Raw genomic sequence first — 22884 nt, 5'->3', positions numbered from 1 at the left:
CCCCCCGGGCCAGTGCTTCTCTAAGTGCTGGTTTGAACCGGGCAGATTGCGGGGCCACCTCGGGGCAACTCGAGGGTTGGTTTTACTCGTAGGCTGACCTATCCGGTGTTGCCCTGAGAACGAGATATGTGCAACTCCTATCGGGATTGTTGGGCGCATCGGGCGGCTTTGCTGGTCTTGTTTTACCATTGTCGAAATGTCTTGTAAACCGGGATTCCGAGACTGATCGGGTCTTCCTGGGAGAAGGTATATCCCTCATTGACCGTGATAGCTTATCATGGGCTAAGTTGGGACACCCCTGCAGGGTATAAACTTTCGAGAGCCGTGCCCGCGGTTATGTGGCAGATGGGAATTTGTTAATGTCTGGTTGTAGATAACTTGACACCAAATCCAAATTAAAACGCATCAACCGCGTGTGTAGCCATGATGGTCTCTTTTCGGTGGAGTCCGAGAAGTGAACACGGTTTTTGGGTTATGTTTGATGTAAGTAGGAGTTCAGGATCACCTCTTGATCATTGCTAGCTTCACGACCGTTCCGTTTGCTTCTCTTCTCGCTCTTATTTGCGTATGTTAGCCACCATATCATGCTTAGTCACTGCTGCAACCTCACCACTTTACCCCTTCCTTACCCATTAAGCTTTGCTAGTCTTGATACCCATGGTAATGGGATTGCTGAGTCCTCGTGGCTCACAGATTACTACAACAACAGTTACAGGTACAGGTTTTGCGATGATCATGACGCGAGAGCGATGTTTCCTTGTTTTGGAGTTCTTATTCTGCTTCTTCTTTGATCAGGGGATAGGTTCCAGGTCGGCAGCCTGGGCTAGCAGGGTGGATGTCGTTTGAGTTTCTATTTGTGTTCCATCCGTAGTCGGATGGCACTCTTATGTATGATGATGTTGTATTGGTGTGGCATTGTATGCCTTTTGTATGTATCCCCATCTATTATGTAATGTTGATGTAATGAGATCCACCTTGCAAAAGCATTTCAATATGCGGGTCTATCCTTGGTGGGACCTTTGAGTTCCTTTTGGATATGGTCGCATATTGGGCGTGACACAACTGTATCTATACCTCGGACATTGCTAGGCTTCCCTACTGTGGCTATCACAATATGGGTCATGAAATAGGCCGCTTCAGCCTGGATGATTAGTCCTGCATTGGTCTCGAGATTGACAGTAGCTGGCCCTTCCGAGACAAACTCTTCTGGTTCAAAGCAAGCATTTCCAATGCCGAGGATTGGTTGAGCTGAAGTTCATTTCATTGCTTGTTATTTGTTGTGTGATCAAAACTTTAGTATTTAGTAGAATGTTTTGTTGGAACTAATCTAAAATCCAACATGTATCGTCGTTATCGTTGTGTGTTGATGACTTGTTGTATGTAATGAATGGTTATTTGCATATGCATGTCATAAACTCAATTTATAAATGGTTTTCGACTCACTTCTTATAGTGTTAGTGCCATAGTAGTATAGCCAGCATCCGTAGTAGTATGAAGTTTCCACATCACATAGAGCGAACCAATAGTTAGTTCTAGTTAGATCAACTAGAGCTAGGTGTCACACGGAGTCCGAGAAATATGGTGATAGCGTGACTGTGTGAGGTGGACTTATACGTAGTATGATGTAGGCACATGGCTTGCCGTGTTTCCTACTCCTCCGGTCTAAATGTGGAGAAGATTTAGTCGAGTTCTTCCTCCTTTTGCCGACACATGGAACATCCAGCATCTAGGTCATGTCATGCAAGGAAATGGAGTGGTAGTTGAAGCCACGTGATGTGCATCTTGGGTTAAACTATAAATAGAATCTTACTAATCTTGAGTAACTCCAAAAGCGGCCACCGAAGATCTTTATTGGATTTGTTTTTCATCACCAGCACGTCGAGGTGAAAGATGTGCAGGTTCAGTGGGTCCTCTTGCGTTTTCACTGACATGTGGGACCGCATGTGAGCAAACAGACGATGGGCTCCGCGTGTCTGCTGGCTGGCTGAGAAGAGAGATAGAGGAGGGCTGAGCACAGACTCCAGGAAATTTGTTCTACGTAACCAGCACCTTGATATAGGCTTGATATAGTGGGGTGTCATGGGCCATAACTAGCATTCACGTCTAGCAGTACGGCACACGCCACCCACACGAGTCCCATCCGACACCAATTTTCTTGGAGTCCGTGCTACAACCATCTCTTCTTCCTCCTGTTTTCTCAGCCATCACACGGTGGGAGGGGTGAGGGTTTGCCGATAGTCGGTTTGCTCAACTGCGGTCCCACTTGTAAGTGAAAATGCAACACAACACGCATTCCCCCTTGAGAGGCGTGCCAGACCAACCGTGTGGGGGTGCGACGCGAACACGGCAGGCTTTTCCTTTTGAACTTGTAACTTGTAAAATTTGGTTTTGCTCCATGGCGCGACTGATAGATAGAAATAATGATTTTCCCTAGAGTAATTAGAAGTTTGGTTCTAGCGCGGTTCATGCATGGAGTACATACAAAAATTATGAAGTTGATGCGAAAGGTAAGATAATTACTAGTAGTACCATATACTACTACATGGATTTGACGGAAAGATAAAGATACATACAGATTCATCAACGACATCCTCACACCCTAGTGCTCGGGTCACCAACTGACGTGTGAGGAGCAATGGAGGGAGTATCGGCCTAGGAATCCGCATATAGCTAGGCTCTTGCATGAGAGCCCACTCCTATTTTTCACTTGCTCTAAGATGACTTATACACCTAGACGGAGGGAGTAGTCTCAAGTCATTGGATGCATATGCACCCCACATCTCGTATTGGGTGATTTCTTTTTTGTGGCAAAAACAGGGAACGAGGTGGGTAGTTAATGCACCATGCCTAAAAGTTTTGGGATTACTATTTTGTTTTCGTAACATAACTAATGCACCAGTACGGAGGCAGTACAATAGTAGCCTTTGATTGCAATTTTTTGTTGGTAGCTTACAAAGCTAAGCGCTCGGTGAATACAAAGTAGTCTGATTGATGAGACTTCAGATTTGAGCCATCTACCAGAAGGAATAAAACAATACACCATGTATTTATTTACAGAGGGAGAAATGCATTTTTTGTGACATGCATTACTAGATATTGCTAGTCAAATACAAAATCCAGATGGACGTGGTAGTACTACTAAATCCAGACGGTGGCTGTTGGTCAAATTATTACGTGCTGCTCCTCACAGTGAAGTGACAAGACCCTGCGCCAGAGATGACACCTGAGTATATGCGCTATGTTCGGCATACCATGGTCAGCCTCACTGTCTGCAATCACTATCATCATGGCTGTAGAGTTAGCCTGCTTACAAGTAGCCGTGTTCGACATAATTTCCCATGCGTAGATGCCCGTGCATTGCACGGAATACCAAGATAGGGGGTGGATGATGCCGGCAGCGGCCATCGCGCCAGATTTTTCCATGGCCTTCTAGATGTGGTGGGGAGGAGATAAGGCTGATTCTGAGAGACAAGAGTTGTTTGTAAATAGGGAACAAGTGCAGGCATCTTTTTGCAAAACTAGATAAGTTTGGTTTGTATGCGTCAGATCTAGATCCGACGGCTATTGGTGAAAGATGGTAGGCACAACATCATCACCAACTCAGGACCTCTTTGATTCACAGGATTATGAAAACGCGGGAATATGACACGACAATATTACAAGTTTCAAACTGATATTACAAATATTAGGAGTAATGATGCACCTACGAAGAGGGAATTACTGGGAAGTCTACGTAAGAACTTTCGTAACTTTAGGTGGATGCAACACTATCGTACAAACTAAAACCCACCGCCCTGACAAGTCACTAATGGGCAAATAAATTTTTGAGTCTCTGGCCACTTGATGTTTCAAAAACAAATTAAGCTTCTGCGGAGACTTTGTCATTTAGGCTTAGACGCTTGCGGTGATTAGCATGCCATTCATTGTTGCGCCAGAGAACGCCAAACCTCATTACCTTGAGCACACTTGCCTCTAGAACAAAGAACCTGGCCAACTTAATCTCAGATGTGCTGCCTCGATAGTCGACTGAATCAATTTCTGTAAGATGGAGATCAAGGCATTCGATGAGATTGTTATAGTGCATCACATTTTTCACTTTCGGGTCTTTTTTTATTTGCAAAAGAAGATAACATATTAGAGCAGCTGGCTGTATAAGATTGCCATGTCATCAAGAGGTACCAATATCATTCGCTCATACGATAGGGTTGGCTGGCTAGTGATGGAGCCGTCTTCACCGAAGCCATCTTCGGGCCACGCATGCAGGAGGAGGCGGTGATGGATGCCGTGCACCAGCATCTTCATAGGCGCGCGAACCGGGTTCACGCCTTCGCCCAGAGCGAGCTGGAGCAGGGGCGGGAGGTGGAGCGTTCCGTGATCATTAGTCTTCTTGCTTGTCTTTCCGGCTGGTCAGTGGGGGCGCGCTAGCACACCCACTGGGTGTAGCCCCCGAGATTCGGGCCAACTATGAAGTAGTTGGGTCGAATCTTAATAAAATGTCTTTCGGTTTGTGCTAATCCTTGCTTTCCTGGAGCACCTGGACGGCCTCCGAGTCAGCATCCACAACCGGCTTCTGTAGAAGCACCGCCAAGTCACGACACAGATTGCCGCCAAGGGGGAGGCGCTCCGCCTTGCTGAAGGTACGTCTTGCATGCTCTTAGTGGGGGCAAGCTAGCGCACCCACTGGGTGTAGCCCCCAAGATTCGGGCCAACTATGATATAGTTGGGTCGAATCTTAAAGTATTTTTCTTCTTTTCTTTCGGCATTTTGACTTGAAGCTTTGGCGCGCCGCCGCCACGGCCGAGGTGCCGGACCTACGAACCCGGCCGGTCGAAGCCGGCCACCAGCGCGACCAGGCAGTCGTCGATAATGGCCAGCTCCGGGCTGAGGTGGAGAAGCTAAAGCGGAGGCTGTGAAGGAAGTGGAAGCCCACCAAGCGGAGCTCATACAGTTCCAGAACAAGCACGGGAAGGCGGCCGAGCTCGAGAAGGTGCTCAAAGCCCGTGGCCGCGCCGGAGACTTGGAGCGGCACGGTATGTTGTGCAAGGCATAACATCTGAACGAGCTCCTCGTCACTTAGTGTTTCTTCGTTGATTTCGCCGGGTTGCAAGCCGGCCGAGTTCTCATATGGCCGACTATTTCCCTTTTTCTTTTGTCAGAGTACTTCCCGGAGACGCAGGAGACGGTGGAGGAGGCCGTGCTTGCCCATCGGTTGACCCAGGTGGAAGTGGGTGCCGGACTTGATCCGAACATCGCTAGGAGTTTTTCAAAGATCATGCACGCTGCCGAGGCCCTCCTGCGGGCCCTAGACAAGCAGACGATGTGGCCGTCCGAGGCCGGGTTGGGGATGGCGGCAACCCTCTGGCTGGGTGTCATTGCCCCCAACAGCTTTACGTGGTTGGCGCGATGGCTGGAAGCCGGACCGGCTCGGCTCCACGCGTGGCGTGTCTCCGCGGACCGAGCTGGTGCAAAATTGGCACTGCGGTTCGTGATGTCTTGGTATCCAGGTCTGAACCTGAACCAGCTGGCAGCCCAGCGAGCCGGCGCAAAGCCTCAGCTGGAGGCGGAGGCGGGCCGGATTGCCGCGCGGGCCAACTACCTCACCTCGTTTGTCGTGCATGACGAGTTCCAGGTGGAGCGGACGGAGGACGACGGAAAGTTGCTACCCGATGACTTCGTCCTGGCTCTCAACGACCCGGCGGGCAGCTCCGAGGAGTCGGGCCCTTACGCGGATGACGGGGCCGGGTTGGACCACACTGGCGCCTCTGTTAACCCGGAGGCCACCGCGGAGGTGCCGACGGTCGCGAAACCCGACGCAGGCGCTGCTTGAAGCCGTCCTACTCTTTATCTTTCTTTTGGACTTTGTTAAGAAACAGGTCCACCCACTGTGGCCTAGGGTTAATGTAATGAACTCTGGCTGTGGGTCTTTATCTTTATGATGTAAATATTTTTTTCGAGTATTTGCGCTTGTGCTTCCCATTTTTAGGCTTTTTCTTGCCCGCTCCTTCTTTGGGCTCCCAACCCCAAGTCGAACAGCCGAGTTCCAGTCTGTGACAAGAGGTCTGGCCATGGGAAGGATTGCGCAGTACTTAGGCTTTTCAAACGTTGAGTGCGAGCGAAACACCCACTGGGCTGGCTGGCGGCAGGCGGTGAAGCCGGCTGCCACGAAGCCGGTCGTGTGGCAACTTAGTGCGCTGAGGCCGGATTGGCCGACCCGGCAAATCCAACTTAGCATTTTTCTGCGTGCCGACGCTCTGGCCCATGGTTCTTGCCGGCCGACAGCCGAAGCCGAACTGTGGCTTAGGGCGAGGGGAGGGCCTCGGCAACTCGGACATGCTGAAATGTACTAAGGGGGATGGCGGAGGGCGGCCAAGCCGGCTAGCCCCCGAGCCGGCCGGAGGGACCCGGTGGTGGAGGGCGGAAAATCACAACGATGTGCAACACACAATAATTGATAGGAAAAGGTAGCCCCCGAGTGTCGTTCGGGGGTCCCATTGTCTTCAATTGAACTACAAAAGCTAGCGATACATACGTGCATACAACTAACTATAAAACAGGCGAAGGAGCTCTGCATTCCAAGGTCGGCTAGTTTCTTCACTAGCAGTGTATCTCTTGAGTTTGTTTGGCTTGCGTGCGTCGATGGGGTAGTAGGCGTTGCAATCACACAAGGCTTTGCTGATGATGAAGGGGCCATCCCATGGGGAGGCCAGCTTGTGCTGGCTGGCTTGCTGTTGGATAAGTCGGAGTACAAGGTCGCCCTCGCAGAATGCGAGGGGCTTGATCTTCTTGCTGTGGTAGTGCCTCATGCTTTGCTGGTAGATGGCCGATCAACTGAGGGCCAGTAGGCGTGCTTCTTCAAGAAGGTTGACGCCGTCTTCACGGGCTTCCTTTGCTTGAGCTTCTGTGTACTTCTGACCCGTGGTGAGTCGAACTTGATGTCGGTTGGGATGATGAATTATGTTCCATAGACGAGGAAGAATGCGGTGAACCCGGTCGACTGGTTTGGCGTCATCCGGAGACTCCAGAGGATGGTTGGCAGCTCATCGAGCTAGCTGCCAGGTGAGCGGACGAGGCGCTCGACGAGTCACGGCTTGATGCCGGACAAGATCAGGCCATTGGCCCGCTCGACCTGGCCATTGGACTAAGGATGAGCGACAGAGGCCAAGTCAAGCCGGATGCCGGAGACAGAATAGTACTGTGCCAGCGCGCCCTTAGCGAAGTTGGTACCGTTGTTCGTGATGATGCTGTGCGAGACGCTGTAGCAAACCACAATGTCTTTGATGAACCGAACAGCCGTCGGCCCGTCCAGCTTCTTGATCGGCCGCGCCTCGATCCACTTGGTGAACTTGTCGACCGCCACCAGCAAGTGTATCATGCCGCCTCAACATCCGTGATGAGGCAGTTGTCGTAGTGGGGGGCCTGCTGCTCGGCCTTGCGCTTGTTGTTCTACCGGTAGTTGCTCTCGCCAGCCGTCTTGGAGGGAGGTGTAGGCAATGCTTTGCTGGCTTCATCCAGCATTACTTGGATCTTCATGGCGGAATCGACCGTGGCGTACTTGCCCGTCGTGACCATGAGCACGGCCATGGTGGTCGGCTTGGAGCGTAGGAGCTTGTGCTTGAGGAGGGTGCCATCCCGGCAGCCGCTCACAAAGTACTGAATGGCTTGAAACTCATGGATGCCCTCGCAACTATTCCAGAGCTTAGTCCAGCAGGCAAGGTACTCGCGGCTGATCTTGCTCGGCCCCTGCACGCACATGGTGAGCTGGTTGGGACGACCGGGTCACTTGTAGGTGTCGGTGAAGTTGCGCATGAAGGCTTGCTCGAAGTCAACCCACGAGTTGATGTTGCCAGCTGGTAGGCTGTTCAGGCATGTCTGGGTCGAGCCCTTGAGCATGAGCGGGGTGTAGCGCACGGCCAGGCGCCGATTGCTACCCGCGATTCCGATGGTGGTGGTGTAGTCGACGAGCTAGTCCTCCGGCTTGACGGTCCCATTGTACTTGGGGGTGTCGCTGGGAAGCGTGAATCCTTTTGTGAAAGGCTCATCCCGGATGCGTGGGCTGAAGCAAGCCAGACCGACCGCGTTGTCCTCCTCCACTCGAGGGAGAGGGCGAGCTGCTCGATGCGGTGATGGGCGTCAGTGTTGTCGATGGTGCATGGGCCTAGACGGCTTGCGACCGGGTCGAGGGGAGTCGGGTCGGCTGAATTCTGACGGCCACGCCAGTCGGATGGCGGGAGAGGGTCTTGCCGGCGCCGGTCCTCTGGAGCCGGCTCGATGCCTAGTTCGTCGCCAGCCATTAGGGTGCGGTTGTGCCGGGTTCGGGTTTGGCCGGAATGGGACTCACTGGAGGGCGGTGAAGATGCCATATTCGGCTACTCGGGGTCCTTGGTGTGACGCGACTCAGACGCCGCGGGAGTGTCAAGGAGGACTTGCTGCATGTTCGCGGCGGTGAGAAGTTTGCGCATGCACTGCATGTGTTCCTGCAGTTCCTCACCCTATAGCTGCTCCATGCCCACCGCGGTCACCTCCGCAGCGCGCATGTTCTTGACGGGGGTGTCGTAGATGGGTGGGATCACGCCAAGCGAGCGGCCGATGGCGGCGCCATGGGTCCGCACCTCGGCAACCAGGTTGGGCTCAGCCGCAGCCTGCGTGAAGCCGTATACGGTGTCGTGCTCCTGCTGGATGGACTCCCACTGGTGTTGCGTAGCAGCAAGCATCACAACCTCATCGAGAAGGAAGGCGCTTGCGCTCCTCCTCGAGTTGGGTCCGAGCCTGGGTAGCGTTGGCGGCGTTGATGTCAGTGGCGATGGGGACACTGAGGTTCTGCATCGTGGCGCGCAGTGGGTCGACCGTGCTGGCGCGCTCTGCTGCAGCCTTGGCGGCGGCGGCCTTCTTCGCGGTGCTGGATGAAGTGGAGCCAGAGTCGATGATGGGCACCTCTACCTGGACGCAAAGATCCGCCACACCGTCTGAGGGGTCGCAACCAACAAGAACGATGGAGTCGGTGATGTCTAGCACCTCGCTGGGGTACTCATCATCATCGGGAGCGTCGGAGATGCGCAATGCCCCGAAGGGGTCGATGAGCGAGCCGTCGAGGCCGGTAGGCCCCGCGCGAGGCATAGGGACCAGGCCGTGTGTGCAGAGCTCGCTGGAGTTGGCGAAGGCCCCCGTATGGAACATGTATCCGGCCGACACCTCAAGCTGCCCCACGGTGGGCACCAACTATCATGGTGAGCTCACGGTAGATGCCATGGGCAGGCTCTAGAGGCGAGGTTGGTACGAGTGAGCGTGGGGTGCAAGATGTACCCAGGTTCGGGGCTCTCCAAAGAGATAACATGCCTAGTCCTGCTGAGTGTGGTTTATATGAGGATGATACAAACTTGCTCCTAGAGCTATTTTGGGGAGGAAGGAAGGCAGGCCAGTGCATAGGCTGCTCCTTCTCCGTGTGGGTGGATGTGAGAATATGTGTGTGGCTAAAGAGTCAACCAGTGATTGCGTGTCCTCCTACATGGAGGCCTCCTGGGGGGTCTTATAGGCCGACCCCCAGGGTTACAATGGTAAAGTTACACAGGTGCGGGGCCGGGTTGTCAGTGTCTAGGAGTCAGCATTGGGCGCCGCCAGGGCGCCGGGTCTGCCGGGTCCGTTGGGTGCGGATCTCGCCGGGTCCGTCAGGTGCGTGCCGTGCCGGGCTCGCCGGGCACGGGTACAGCCGGCTGCTGGGTACTGTAGCCACGTCGTGCGGGACATCATGGGACGGCTGCGCCATCCTGCTACAGGGTTGCGCCTCCGAGACGCCGCCCGCCTGAAGCAGTGGCTTGGTCGGCACGACAGCCAAGACCGCCGGGGCCGGCATAAAGGGGGGGTGCACTATAGCCATGCTTGTTTGTCAATGTAGGTTTGTCTTGTGGGAACCGACCGGCATGCGCCATCCGGCTTGGCCGGTCCGCAACATCTGGATAGGTTGCGCTGGGAAGCTGGCCAGGTGCGCGCTAGATGGAGGGGCGTTGCCGGCCCTGATGTTTTTGATAGGATCCGGTTTCCGTTGCCTGCCCAGGGTCCATCCCCCGACACTGAGCCCATTGCAAAGGATCTAGAAAATGACGGAATCGAGGCGCCCATGTCAACCTTGTTTATTCCAATGTGAACTCATGCAGACGCATGATGGTTCCATCTGAAAAGCGCAAGTTTGTGGCCCTAGCCGCGGTCATCAAATGCGAGCAAGGCCAATGGTACTTATGAGGCTCTCGCATTGACAGCACCGGCTCTTGAGGTGCACCTCGTACGAAACATCACCATATGTCACCCCATCCCTTGTTGTGCCAGTCGGCTCATCGACTTGGTAGATAATTTCTTTTTCATTGAATCTAATTATTCATTGATGCGAGGACTTGCGTGCTTGATACTTCAACCAGTCCTCAAGCTTGAAGGGATAGTCTTTCTTTTCACCTATCCACTTGGCGGTGATTCGGGTATGCTTTAGGAAATACTCATTGAGCTTGAAGAACGTATATTTCATAATGGCAGTTACTGGCAATGAACGGACGCCTTTGGGCACATTGTTGAAGCATTCCACCATGTTACTTGTCATGTCTCCGTATCTCAAACCACCTTCGTTGTAACTCGCGACCACTTATGTTTCTTCGGAAGATGTCTTTACAAGAATTCTCTCCCCCCTTTGTTCTTTTCCAATGCTAAGAAGAGTTTGTCATATCGTTATTTGAATGTGTCAGTGTTGAAGGTCATACAAACATGGGTAAGATCTTTGCAAAATTCCTTGCTCTTGCATGCACGGTAAAAGTTTGCCACGAAGTGTCTCATGCACCAAAGGAGTTGGAGCTTTGGGAAGCCAGTAATATCAACATCTATTGCTTTGAGAATCCCATGATGCCTATCTGATATGATGCACACCTCTCTCTTGCCAATCTCCTTCATCCTTACATGCTCCATAAACCACTCCCAATTGTCATCATGCTCGGAAGGCACCAAGGAAAATGCCACCGGCAACACGTTGTCATTGGACAAATGATCCATTGCCACCATCAACGTGCCCTTGTATTTGCCGGTCAAGAATATGCCATCAATTGACAAGACATGCTGACAATGCTTAAATGCCTCGATGCATTGGCCAAAGTTCCAGAAAGATCAGTGAAACATTCTGCCAATTGACTTGACTCTATGGCCCATGCCCGGGTTTCGATAAGCAATGGCTCCCAACATCCTTGGTAGAATATTGTACGTAGATGCATAATAACCATGCAACATCCTAATAGCATTTGCCTTGGCCATCCATACCTTCCCATACTTGACCTCGCAGCCGAATCATTCAAAGACCGAACTCATGAGTAGCTTGACCTTCATGGTTGGATCGTGGGATATCTCATACAACAATTTGTAGCCTAGGAACTCAAAGGTGAGTTGACTATGGCCATTGCTTTGGTCGGCTTTGTCCGGTAGTATGCACGTGTGAGTGGCCACACAAATCTTCAACTCCCATTGCCCGGTTTCATGAATTTTTCTTCCACGAAGCTTCCATTTGCAACCTTCTTTGTCACACTTGATGGCGTGCCGCACATTTTGATCGAAATGACCAACAACATATGGCCTATGGTTCCTAATGGCATAGTCACTCAACCAAATCTTGAACCCTTGCAACCACCCAAACTTGATATCTTTCTTCAAATGAGCATTCTCGTCCTCATCCAAGGGCCTTGAATCACCAACCTTTGGGCAAGGTGATGGTTCAACCAACCCCAATCTCATGCCACCATCAACAACGGCCTTGTCGGCAAGTCTAAGATCACGAAACAAAGAGGGTCCTCTTTCCTTGCCATTGACCTTCTTGTAGACTTGATTTTCTTGCGCCGTGAATCCATGCTCGTCCAATTCTTCATACGGACCCTCGTCATCTGAGTCATATCCACACATACGCCTATAAGGAAGGTTACGGTCCATGTCTTGTTGGTACATAATGACATCCAGGTCACCAATGGGATGGTAATGAATCTCTTCTTGTTCCGCGTAAGCATCACCTTGAGCAATAGCATGATCATCAACACAAGCAATAGCATCTTCATGAACATGAGCAATAGCATCATCATCAGCATGAACAATAGCATCATCATCCACATGAGCAATAGGGTCACCTCGGACTACTATAGCTCTAACATTGATCTCCTCTTCATTGGGTTGGCTACTTGGTGATTGGCTAGAAGAATTGTGGATTGGTAACCCACAAGTATAGGGGATCGCAACAATTTTCGAGAGTAGAGTATCCAACCCAAATTTATAGATTTGACATAAGGGGAGCGAAAGAATATTTGCAAGTATTAGCAATTGAGTTGTCAATTCAACCACACCTGGAGATTAAATATCTGCATCAAGGTGATCAGTAGCACAGTAGTATGATGGTTTTGATAGTAGTGGTAGCAGTAGCAATAGCAACAGTAATAGCAGTAACAGTATTGTAGCAGTTGTAGCAGTAGTAATAGCAATAGTAACTTAGCAAGAACAATATGTGGAAAATTCGTAGGCATTGGATCAGTGCATTCGTTGGATGATATTCATCATATAATAGCCAAACCTAGGGCGATAAAAACTAGCTCCGGTTCATAAATATAATGTAGGCATGTATTCCTTAAATAGTCATACGTGCTTATGGAAAAGAACTTGCATGACATCTTTTGTCCTACCCTCCCGTGGCAGCGGGATCCATAAGGAAACTAAGGGATATTAAGGCCTTCTTTTAATAGAGAACGGGAACAAAGCATTAACACATAGTGAATACATGAACTCCTCAAACTACGATCATCACCGGAAAGTACCCCAATTACTGTCACACTGGGGTTTACGGATCATAACACGTAATAGGTGAATATGCTTGCAAGATCTGATCTAGAACATAGATATAATGGTGAAAACATAAACGGTTCAGATCTGAAATCATGGCACCCAGGCGTTGGTGACAAGCATTAAGCATAGCAAAGTCATAAAAACATCAATCTCAGAACATAGTGGATACTAGGGATCAAGCCCTAACAAAACTAGCTTGATTACATGATGAATCTCATCCAACTCCTCACCGACCAGCGAGCCTACGAAGGAATTACTCACTCCCGGTGGGGAGCATCATGGAATTGGTGATGGAGGGTTGGCGATGACGAAGACCGAAGATTCTCTCTCCGGCTCTCTGGAGCCCCAAACGGGCTCCAGATCTGGTCTCCCTATGAAGAAGATGAGGTGGCGGCGGCTCCATATCGTGACACGCGATGGAACTTCCTCTCCTATTTTTTCTCCAAAAATAGGTATTTATGGAGTCGAAATTAGGGTCAGGGGGGCCACGAGGGGACCACAACCCACCAGGGTGCGCCAGAGGGGGGGGGGCTGGTGTATCATGCCCAGCCAGGGCACCCCCTCCGGTGGTTCTTGGTTCTAGTATTTTTTATATATGCTGAAATAATTCTCCAAAAAGTTCCATCCAAATCCGAGAACTTTTATTTCTGTACAATAACAACACCATGGTAGTTCTGCTGAAAACAACGTCAGTCCGGGTTAGTTTCATTCAAATAATGCAAATTAGAGTCCAAAACAACAACAAAAGTGTTAGGAAAAGTAGATACGACAGAGACGTATCATGGACATACAACTAGACACTACCATCATGTAGTGGGGATGACACACTCCGGTTCAAGTCAAGTTGTAGGCGAGGAACTTCAACCTTTGTGGCAAACAATTCAAGTGACTTGTCTTGTGATCCCTCAACTTTACCCTTGTACACATTCCAATGTAAATTGGAGGTGATGGGCATACTCTTTAATTGGTACTTTACTCCCACTCTAACACCATACCTCCCAATAAGCTTCACCTCATCACTTGGGTTAATCCAATGTAACATGCTTCTCACTTTCACTACAACATCATCATAGGTTGTGCTTGTGTCAAAAACCATGGGCTCCTCCCCTTCATCGGCATTTCCATTCAAAAATGCCGCCTTGCCCAAGTAATGCAAATTAATAAGTCTATCCATATAAGAACAATGGACAAAAAATCATGTCATCCATGGCTTCAAGCAAAGAACTTCTATGCATTGCATTCAAACAACAAGGCAAAAATTGTCAGAATTGCCTTAACCCCAACCCTTCCAACACAAAGCCACTATCCATTGGCACAAGATCTTGCTATCCACAACGATGCTAGGCACAACAAGCACAAACATAGCCATAAATGTATCATAAATGCACAACAAGAGCAATAACTAGGGTTTCAAACAATGTGAGCAAATCCAACATACATAATTCCAACCAACCAAAAGAAGGGGGAGTTGGAGAGGTACCTTGGGTGATGCAAATGATCCAGATCCACTGGACAAATCTCTAGAAATGAAGAGAGATCTAGTTGGTGCGGTGGGGGGAGAGGGGGGAAGAGGGTGAGCTTGGGGAGAAGAAGGGGATTGGTGATGAATGTGTGGGTGGGGGACCCACAACCACCTTATCCACCATAGAGACCTACCACGAGGGTGCTTGGTGGTAAGCTCGAGCACCATACCGCCGGGGTCCCCGATGGTAGGTCCCTTTGCCACATGGGCAGTCGCAAATGGTCGTCTGCGGTCTGCCATCAACCTTACCGCCACACCCTATGGCGGTTGTCGATGTCAAAACTGACGGATCTCGGGTAGGGGGTCCCGAGCTGTGCGTCTAAGGCTAACGGTAATAGGAGGCGGGGGACACAATGTTTACCCAGGTTCGAGCCCTCTCTATGGAGGTAATACCCTACTTCCTACTTGATTGATCTTGATGAATATGAGTATTACAAGAGTTGATCTACCACGAGATCGTAATGGCTAAACCCTAGAAGCCTACCCTATGAGGTTATGATCATTATCCCATGGACTAAACCCTCCAGTTTATATAGACACCGGAGGGGGATAGGGTTACACAAAGTCGGTTACGGAGAAAGGAATCCACATATTCTAATCTCCAAGCTTGCCTTCCACGCCAAGGAGAGTCCCATCCAGACACGGTAAGAAGTCTTCTACCTTGTATCTTCATAGCCCAACAGTCCGGCCAAAGTATATAGTCCGGCTGTCCGAGGACCCCTTAATCCGGGACTCCCTCAGTAGCCCCTGAACCAGGCTTCAATGACGATGAGTGATACGTTTCCGTCATATCTATAATTTTTGATTGTTCCATGCCAATATTATTCAACTTCCATATACTTTTGGCAACTTTTTATACTATTTTTGGGACTAATATAGTGATCCAATGCCCAGTGCCAGTTCCTGTTTGTTGCATGTTTTATGTTTCGCAGAAACCCCATATCAAACAGAGTCCAAACGGGATAAAAACGGACAGATAATATTTTTGGAATATTTGTGAGATTTGGGAGGAAGAATCAACGCGAGACGGTGCCCGAGGGGGACACGAGGCAGGGGGCGCGCTCCAGGGGGGCAGGCGTGCCCCTGACCCTCGTGGGCACCCCGTAAGGCGGTTGCCGCTCTTCTTTTGCCGCAGGAAAGCTCATTTTCGAAGAAAAATCTGGGTGAAGGTTTCAATCCAATCAGAGTTGCGGATCTCTGGATATATAAGAAACAGTGAAAGGGCAGAATCTCAGAGCGCAGAAACAGAGAGAGACAGAGAGACGGATCCAATATCGGAGGGGCTCCCGCCCCTCCCATGCCATGGAGACCAAGGACTAGAGGGGAAACCCTTCTCCCATCTAGGGAGAAGGTCAAGGAAGAAGAAGAAGGGGGGGGGCTCTCTCCCCCTTGCATCCGGTGGTGCCAGAACGCCGTCGGGAGCCATCATCATCACCGCGATCTACACCAACACCTTCGCCATCTTCACCAACATCTCCATCACCTTCCCCCCTTCTATATTCAGCGGTCCACTCTCCCACAACCCACTGTACCCTCTACTTGAACGTGGTGCTTTATGCTTCATATTATTATCCAATGATGTGTAGCCATCCTATGATGTCTGAGTAGTTTTTGTTGTCCTATCGGTGATTGGTGAATTTCTATGATTGGTTTAAATTGCTTGTGGTTATGTTGATGTCCTATTGTGCCCTCCGTGTCGCGCAAGCGTGAGGTATTCCCGCTGTAGGGTGTTGCAATACGTTTATCATTTGCTTACAGTGGGTTGTTTGAGTGACAGAAGCATAAACCCGAGTAAGGGGGTTGTGGCGTATGGGATAAAGGGGACTTGATGCTTTAATGCTATGGTTGGGTTTTACCTTAATGATCTTTAGTAGTTGCGGATGCTTGCTAGAGTTCCAATCATAAGTGCATATGATCCAAGAAGAGAAAGTATGTTATCTTATGCCTCTCCCACATAAAACTTGCTATCGGTCTAGTAAAGTAGTCAATTGCTTAGGGACAATTCCACAACTCATACCACCACTTTTCCACACTTTCTATATTTACTTTATTGCTTATTTATCTAAACAGCCCCTAGTTTATATTTACATGCTCTTTATTATCTTGCAAACTTATCCAACAACATCTACAAAGTACTTCTAGTTTCATACTTGTTCTAGGTAAAGCGAACGCTAAGCGTGCGTAGAGTTGTATCGGTGGTCGATAGAACTTGAGGGAATATTTGTTCTACCTTTAGCTCCTCATTAGGTTCGACACTCTTACTTATTGAAAGAGGCTACAATTGATCCCCTACACTTGTGGGTTATCAAGACCTTTTTCTGGCGCCATTGCCAGGAGTCATAGCGTGGGGTGAATATTCTCGTCTGTGCTTGTTTGCTTTATCACTAAGTAATTTTTATTTGATGTTATAAGTTGTACTCTGTCTTTAGTTATGGATATGGAACACGAAATACCAAAAACATTAGGTGTACTTGCTACTCATGGAGATAGGGAACCTCCTAAAACCCTCGATGCATTATGTGAAAGATATTATGTACTACTTTGATAATCCTGAGAAAACGCCATTCAATTATGTTATGGGAGACACGTTGGATCAACCTGAATACTTTAGGGATTATCGCTTGACACAAAAAGGGAAACTATTATGGGATCAAATTTATATGTTGCGTTCGTATGCTCGGGAGCTATGCTTGAGATATGATTATACTTGTTGCTCCAGAATGAAGGCTCCACACCTTTCCTTTTCGTGCAAATTTAATGATAATGTAACCTTGGCTTCTTATGCTAATGGTATATATGATTACTATGATGTGGAACAAATAGAAGAATTTGTTGCTTTTATGGGTGCTTATGAGATTGAATCTTTGTTTAAAATGTGTGAAAATCTTGATGATGCTGTTTACAGACCTGAAAATTTTAATCGTACTTAAATATTGCTATGGGAATTACGAATTCAATTCCAATATTGATGCATTTATTGAGGAAGTCTCCGCTGTCCAAGAAGAGACTAATATTTTGCAGGAGTCTATGGAAGAAGAAATTGATGAAACTGTGAGCTCATTGGATGAAAAAGATGATGAGGAGAGCGAAGAAGAAAAGGAGGAAGAGCGGATTAGCTACCCGTGCCCACCTTCTAATGAGGGTAACTCTTCAACTCATACATTGTTTAATTCCCCTTCGTGCTTACCGAAGGATGGTTGCTATGATGATTGCTATGATCCCTTTAATTCATTTGAAATATCCCTTTTTGATGATGCTTGCTATGCTTGTGGCCCAGATGCCAATATGAATGATGCTTATGGAGATGAACTTGCTATAGTTCCTTATGTTAAACATGAAATTGTTGCTATTGCACCCACGCATGATAGTCCTATTATCCTTTTGAATTCTCCAAACTACACTATTCGGAGAAGTTTGTGCTTATTAAGGATTATATTGATGGGTTGCCTTTTACCGTTGCACATGATATTTTTGATGAATGTAATATGCATGTGCTTGCTGCTCCTACTTGCAATTATTATGAGAGAGGAACTATATCTCCACCTCTCTATGTTTCCAATATGATAAAATTGCAAGAAACTGCTTATACTATGCATTGGCCTTTACTTGGTGTGCATGAATTGTTCTTTTATGACATGCCGATGCATAGGAAGAGAGTTAGACTTCATTGTTGCATGATATATGTTACTTTGTTCTCACTACTAAATCACAAATCATTGTTAATTAAAATTGGCTTTGATATACCTTGGGTGGATCCATTACTTGAGCGCTATATGCCTAGCTTAATGGCTTTAAAGAAAGCGCTGCCAGGGAGACAACCCGGAAGTTTTAGAGAGTCATATATTTCTGTTGAGTGCTTTTATATAGTTTAAAAACAAAAAAAATAAAGAGGGGAACCCAAAACTTTTCAAAAAGGAAAGTGAAAGTGAGAGAGACAAGCATTGTTGAAGTGGGGGAGCTCCTTGAACTTTCTTCATGCTCACGGAAACTTTGTGAATCTTAATTACAGAAACTTTTCAACAAAAAAATAATAATTACCCCCTTGTACAATTCCATTGTATTATAAAAATAATGTGCCAAGGTTTGCCTTTAGGATGTCTACAATGCTTGTTGGTTTGTATGGTGCAGGACAGAAACTTTGGCTGTAGTGCACGATTTTACATTTTTTACTGGAACGTCAAATGGTTCTGAAACGTTTTGCACTGTCTTTATGTACAAATTTTTTATTTTTCCTAATTTTGGTAGAATTTGTGGGGTAACATAAGTATGGTGAATGTTCAGGTTGCTACAGACTGTTCTGTTTTTGACAGATTCTGGTTTTGATGCATAGTTTACTTGTTTTGATGAAACTATCAATTTCTATCAGTGGATTAAGCCATGGAAAAGTTATATTACAGTAGACACAATGCAAAAACAAAATATGAATTGGTTTTCAACAGTACCTGGAGTAGTGATTTGCTTTATTATACTAACAGATCTTACCGAGTTTTCTGTTGAAGTTTTGTGTGGATGAAGTGTTTGATCGAAGAGGTCTCGATACGCGGAAAAGGAAGAGAGGCAAGAGATCAAGCTTGGGGGTGCCCAAGGTATCCCAAGTAAATATTCAAGGAGACTCAAGCGTGTAAGCTTGGGGATGCCCCAGAAGGCATCCCCTCTTTCTCCAACAAGTATCGATATGTTTTCGGATTTGTTTCGTTCATGCGATATGTGCAAATCTTGGAGCGTCTTTTGCATTTAGTTTTCACTTTTCTTTTATTCACCATGCTGGTATGAGATAGTCCTTGGTTGATTTATAGAATGCTCATTGCACTTCACTTAAATCTTTTGAGTATGGCTTTATAGAATGCTTCATGTGCTTCACTTATATCATTTGAAGTTTGGATTGCATGTTTCTCTTCACATAGAAAACCGCCATTTGTAGAATGCTATTTGCTTCACTTATATTTGTTAGAGTATGGGCATATCTTTTGTAGAAAGAATTAAACTCTCTTGCTTCACTTATATCTATTTAGAGAGATGACAGGAATTGGTCATTCACATGGTTAGTCATAAAATCCTACATAAACTTGTAGATCGCTGAATATGATATGTTTGATTCCTTGCAGTAGTTTTGCGATATAAAGGTGGTGATATTAGAGTCATGCTAGTGAGTGGTTGTGAATTATTAGAAATACTTGTGTTGAGGTTTGTGATTCCCGAAGCATGCACGTATGGTGAACCGTTATGTGATGAAGTCGGAGCATGATTTATTTATTGATTGTCTTCCTTATGAGTGGCGGTAGGGGACGAGCGATGGTCTTTTCCTACAAATCTATCCCCCTAGGAGCATGCGCGTAGTACTTTGTTTTGATGACTAATAGATTTTTGCAATAAGTGTGTGAGTTCTTTATGACTAATGTTGAGTCCATGGATTATACGCACTCTCACCCTTCCATCATTGCTAGCCTCTTCGGTACCGTGCATTGCCCTTTCTCACCTCGAGAGTTGGTGCAAACTTCGTCGGTGCATCCAAACCCCATGATATGATATGCTCTATCACACATAAGCCTCCTTATATCTTCCTCAAAACAGCCATCATACCTACCTATTATGTCATTTCCATAGCCATTCCGAGATATATTACCATGCAACTTTCATCATCATCATATACATGACTTGAGCATTCATTGTCATATTGCTTTGCATGATCGTAAGATAGCTAGCATGATATTTTTATGGCTTGTCCGTTTTTTGATATCTTTGCTATGCTAGATCATTGCACATCCCGGTACACCGCCGGAGGCATTCATATAGAGTCATATCTTTGTTCTAGATATCGAGTTGTAAGTAAATAAAAGTGTGATGATCATCATTATTAGAGCATTGCCCCAGTGAGGAAAGGATTATGGAGACTATGATTCCCCCACAAGTCGGGATGAGACTTCGGACTTTATGAAAAATAAAAGAGGCCAAAGAAGCCCAAATAAAAAAAGGAGGCCAAAGAAGCCCACCAAATATATATATATATATATATATATATATATATATATATATAAAATAAAAAATAAAAAATGAGAGAAAAAGAGAGAAGGGGCAATGTTACTATCCTTTTACCACACTTGTGCTTCAGAGTAGCACCATGTTCTTCATATAGAGAGTCTCTTGAGTTATCACTTTCATATACTAGTGGGAATTTTCATTATAGAACTCGGCTTGTATATTCCGATGATGGGCTTCCTCAAATGCCTGAGGTCTTCATGAGCAAGCAAGTTGGATGCACACCCACTTAGTTTCAGTTTGAGCTTTCATACACTTATAGCTCTAGTGCATCCGTTGCATGGCAATCCTACTCCTCGCATTGACATTAATTGATGGGCATCTCCATAGCCCGTTGATTAGCTGCGTCAATGTGGGACTTTCTCCTTTTTGTCTTCTCACAACCTCCACCATCATACTCTATTCCACATATAGTGCTATGTCCGTGGCTCACATTCATGTATTGCGTGAAAGTTGAATAGGTTTAAGAACGTCAAAAGTATGAAACAATTGCTTGGCTTGTCATCGGGGTTGTGCATGATTTGAATGATTTTGTAGGGATAACTTTCTTTGGCCATGTTGTTTTGAAAAGACATGATTGCTTTATTAGAACGCTTGAAGTATTATTGTTCTGATGTCAAATGATAGACTATTGCTTTGAATCACTTGTGTCTTAATATTCATGCCATGATTAGATATATGATCAAGATTATGCTAGGTAGCATTCCACATCAAAAATTATCTTTTTTATCATTTACCTACTCGAGGACGAGCAGGAATTAAGCTTGGGGATGCTGATACGTCTCCGTCATATCTATAATTTTTGATTGTTCCATGCCAATATTATTCAACTTTCATATACTTTTGGCAACTTTTTATACTATTTTTGGGACTAACATATTGATCCAGTGCCCAGTGCTAGTTCCTGTTTGTTGCATGTTTTATGTTTCACAGAAACCCCATATTAAACGGAGTCCAAATGGGATAAAAACGGACGGAGAATATTTTTGGAATATTTCTGAGATTTGGGAGGAAGAATCAACGCGAGACGGTGCCCGAGGGGGCCACGAGGCAGGGGGCGCGCCCCATGGGGGCAGGCGTGCCCCTGACCCTCGTGGGCACCCCGTAAGGCGGTTGACGCTCTTCTTTTGCTGCAAGAAGCTAATTTTCGGAGAAAAATCTGGGCGAAGGTTTCAATCCAATCGGAGTTACGGATCTCCGGATATATAAGAAACAGTGAAAGGGTAGAATCTCAGAGCGCAGAAACAAAGAGAGACATAGAGACAGATCCAATCTCGGAGGGGCTCTCGCCCCTCCCATGCCATGGAGACCAAGGACCAGAGGGGAAACCCTTCTCCCATCTAGGGAGAAGGTCAAGGAAGAAGAAGAAGAAGAAGAAGGGGGGCTCTCTCCCCTTACTTCCGGTGGCGACGGAACACCGCCGGGGGCCATCATCATCACCGCGATCTACACCAACACCTCCACCATCTTCACCAACATCTCCATCACCTTCCCCCCTTCTATATTCAGCGGTCCACTCTCCCGCAACCCGCTGTACCCTCTAGTTGAACATGGAGCTTTATGCTTCATATTATTATCCAATGATGTGTTGCCATCCTATGATGTCTGAGTAGATTTTTGTTGTCCTATCGGTGATTGGTGAATTGCTATGATTGGTTTAATTTTCTTGTGGTTATGTTGCTGCCCTATTGTGCCCTCTGTGTCGCGCAAGCGTGAGGGATTCCCGCTGTAGGTTGCTGCAATACGTTCATGATTCGCTTATAGTGGGTTGCTTGAGTGACAGAAGCATAAACCCGAGTAAGGGGGTTGTGGCGTATGGGATAAAGGGGACTTGATGCTTTAATGCTATGGTTGGGTTTTACCTTAATGATCTTTAGTAGTTGCGGATGCTTGCTAGAGTTCCAATCATAAGTGAATATGAACCAAGAAGAGAAAGTATGTTAGCTTATGCCTCTCCCACATAAAACTTGCTATCAGTCTAATAAAGTAGTCAATTGCTTAGGGACAATTCCACAACTCCTACCACCACTTTTCCACACTCGCTATATTTACTTTATTGATTCTTTATCTAAACAGCACCTAGTTTATATTTACATGCTATTTATTATCTTGCAAACCTATCCAACAACATCTATAAAGTACTTCTAGTTTCATACTTATTCTAGGTAAAGTGAACGCTAAGTGTGCGTAGAGTTGTATTGGTGGTCGATAGAACTTGAGGGAATATTTGGTCTACCTTTAGCTCCTCATTGGGTTCGACACTCTTACTTATCGAAAGATGCTACAATTGATCCCCTACACTTGTGAGTTATCAATGAGTCCGGCGTGCAGATTGTCTTCGGCATTGCAAGGCGGGTTCCTTCTCCGAATACTCCAACATAGCCTTTCGAACATAGAAAACATGTCCGGCTCTGAAAAACAAGTACCACACACCCGTAGAGAGTATAATATTTCACGAGCCCAATCCACTGACAACTTTGGTA

The sequence above is a fragment of the Triticum aestivum genome, chromosome 2B, assembly GCF_018294505.1.
Source record: "Triticum aestivum cultivar Chinese Spring chromosome 2B, IWGSC CS RefSeq v2.1, whole genome shotgun sequence".
Taxonomy (NCBI): Eukaryota; Viridiplantae; Streptophyta; class Magnoliopsida; order Poales; family Poaceae; genus Triticum; species Triticum aestivum.
This window is presented reverse-complemented; position numbering follows the sequence as displayed.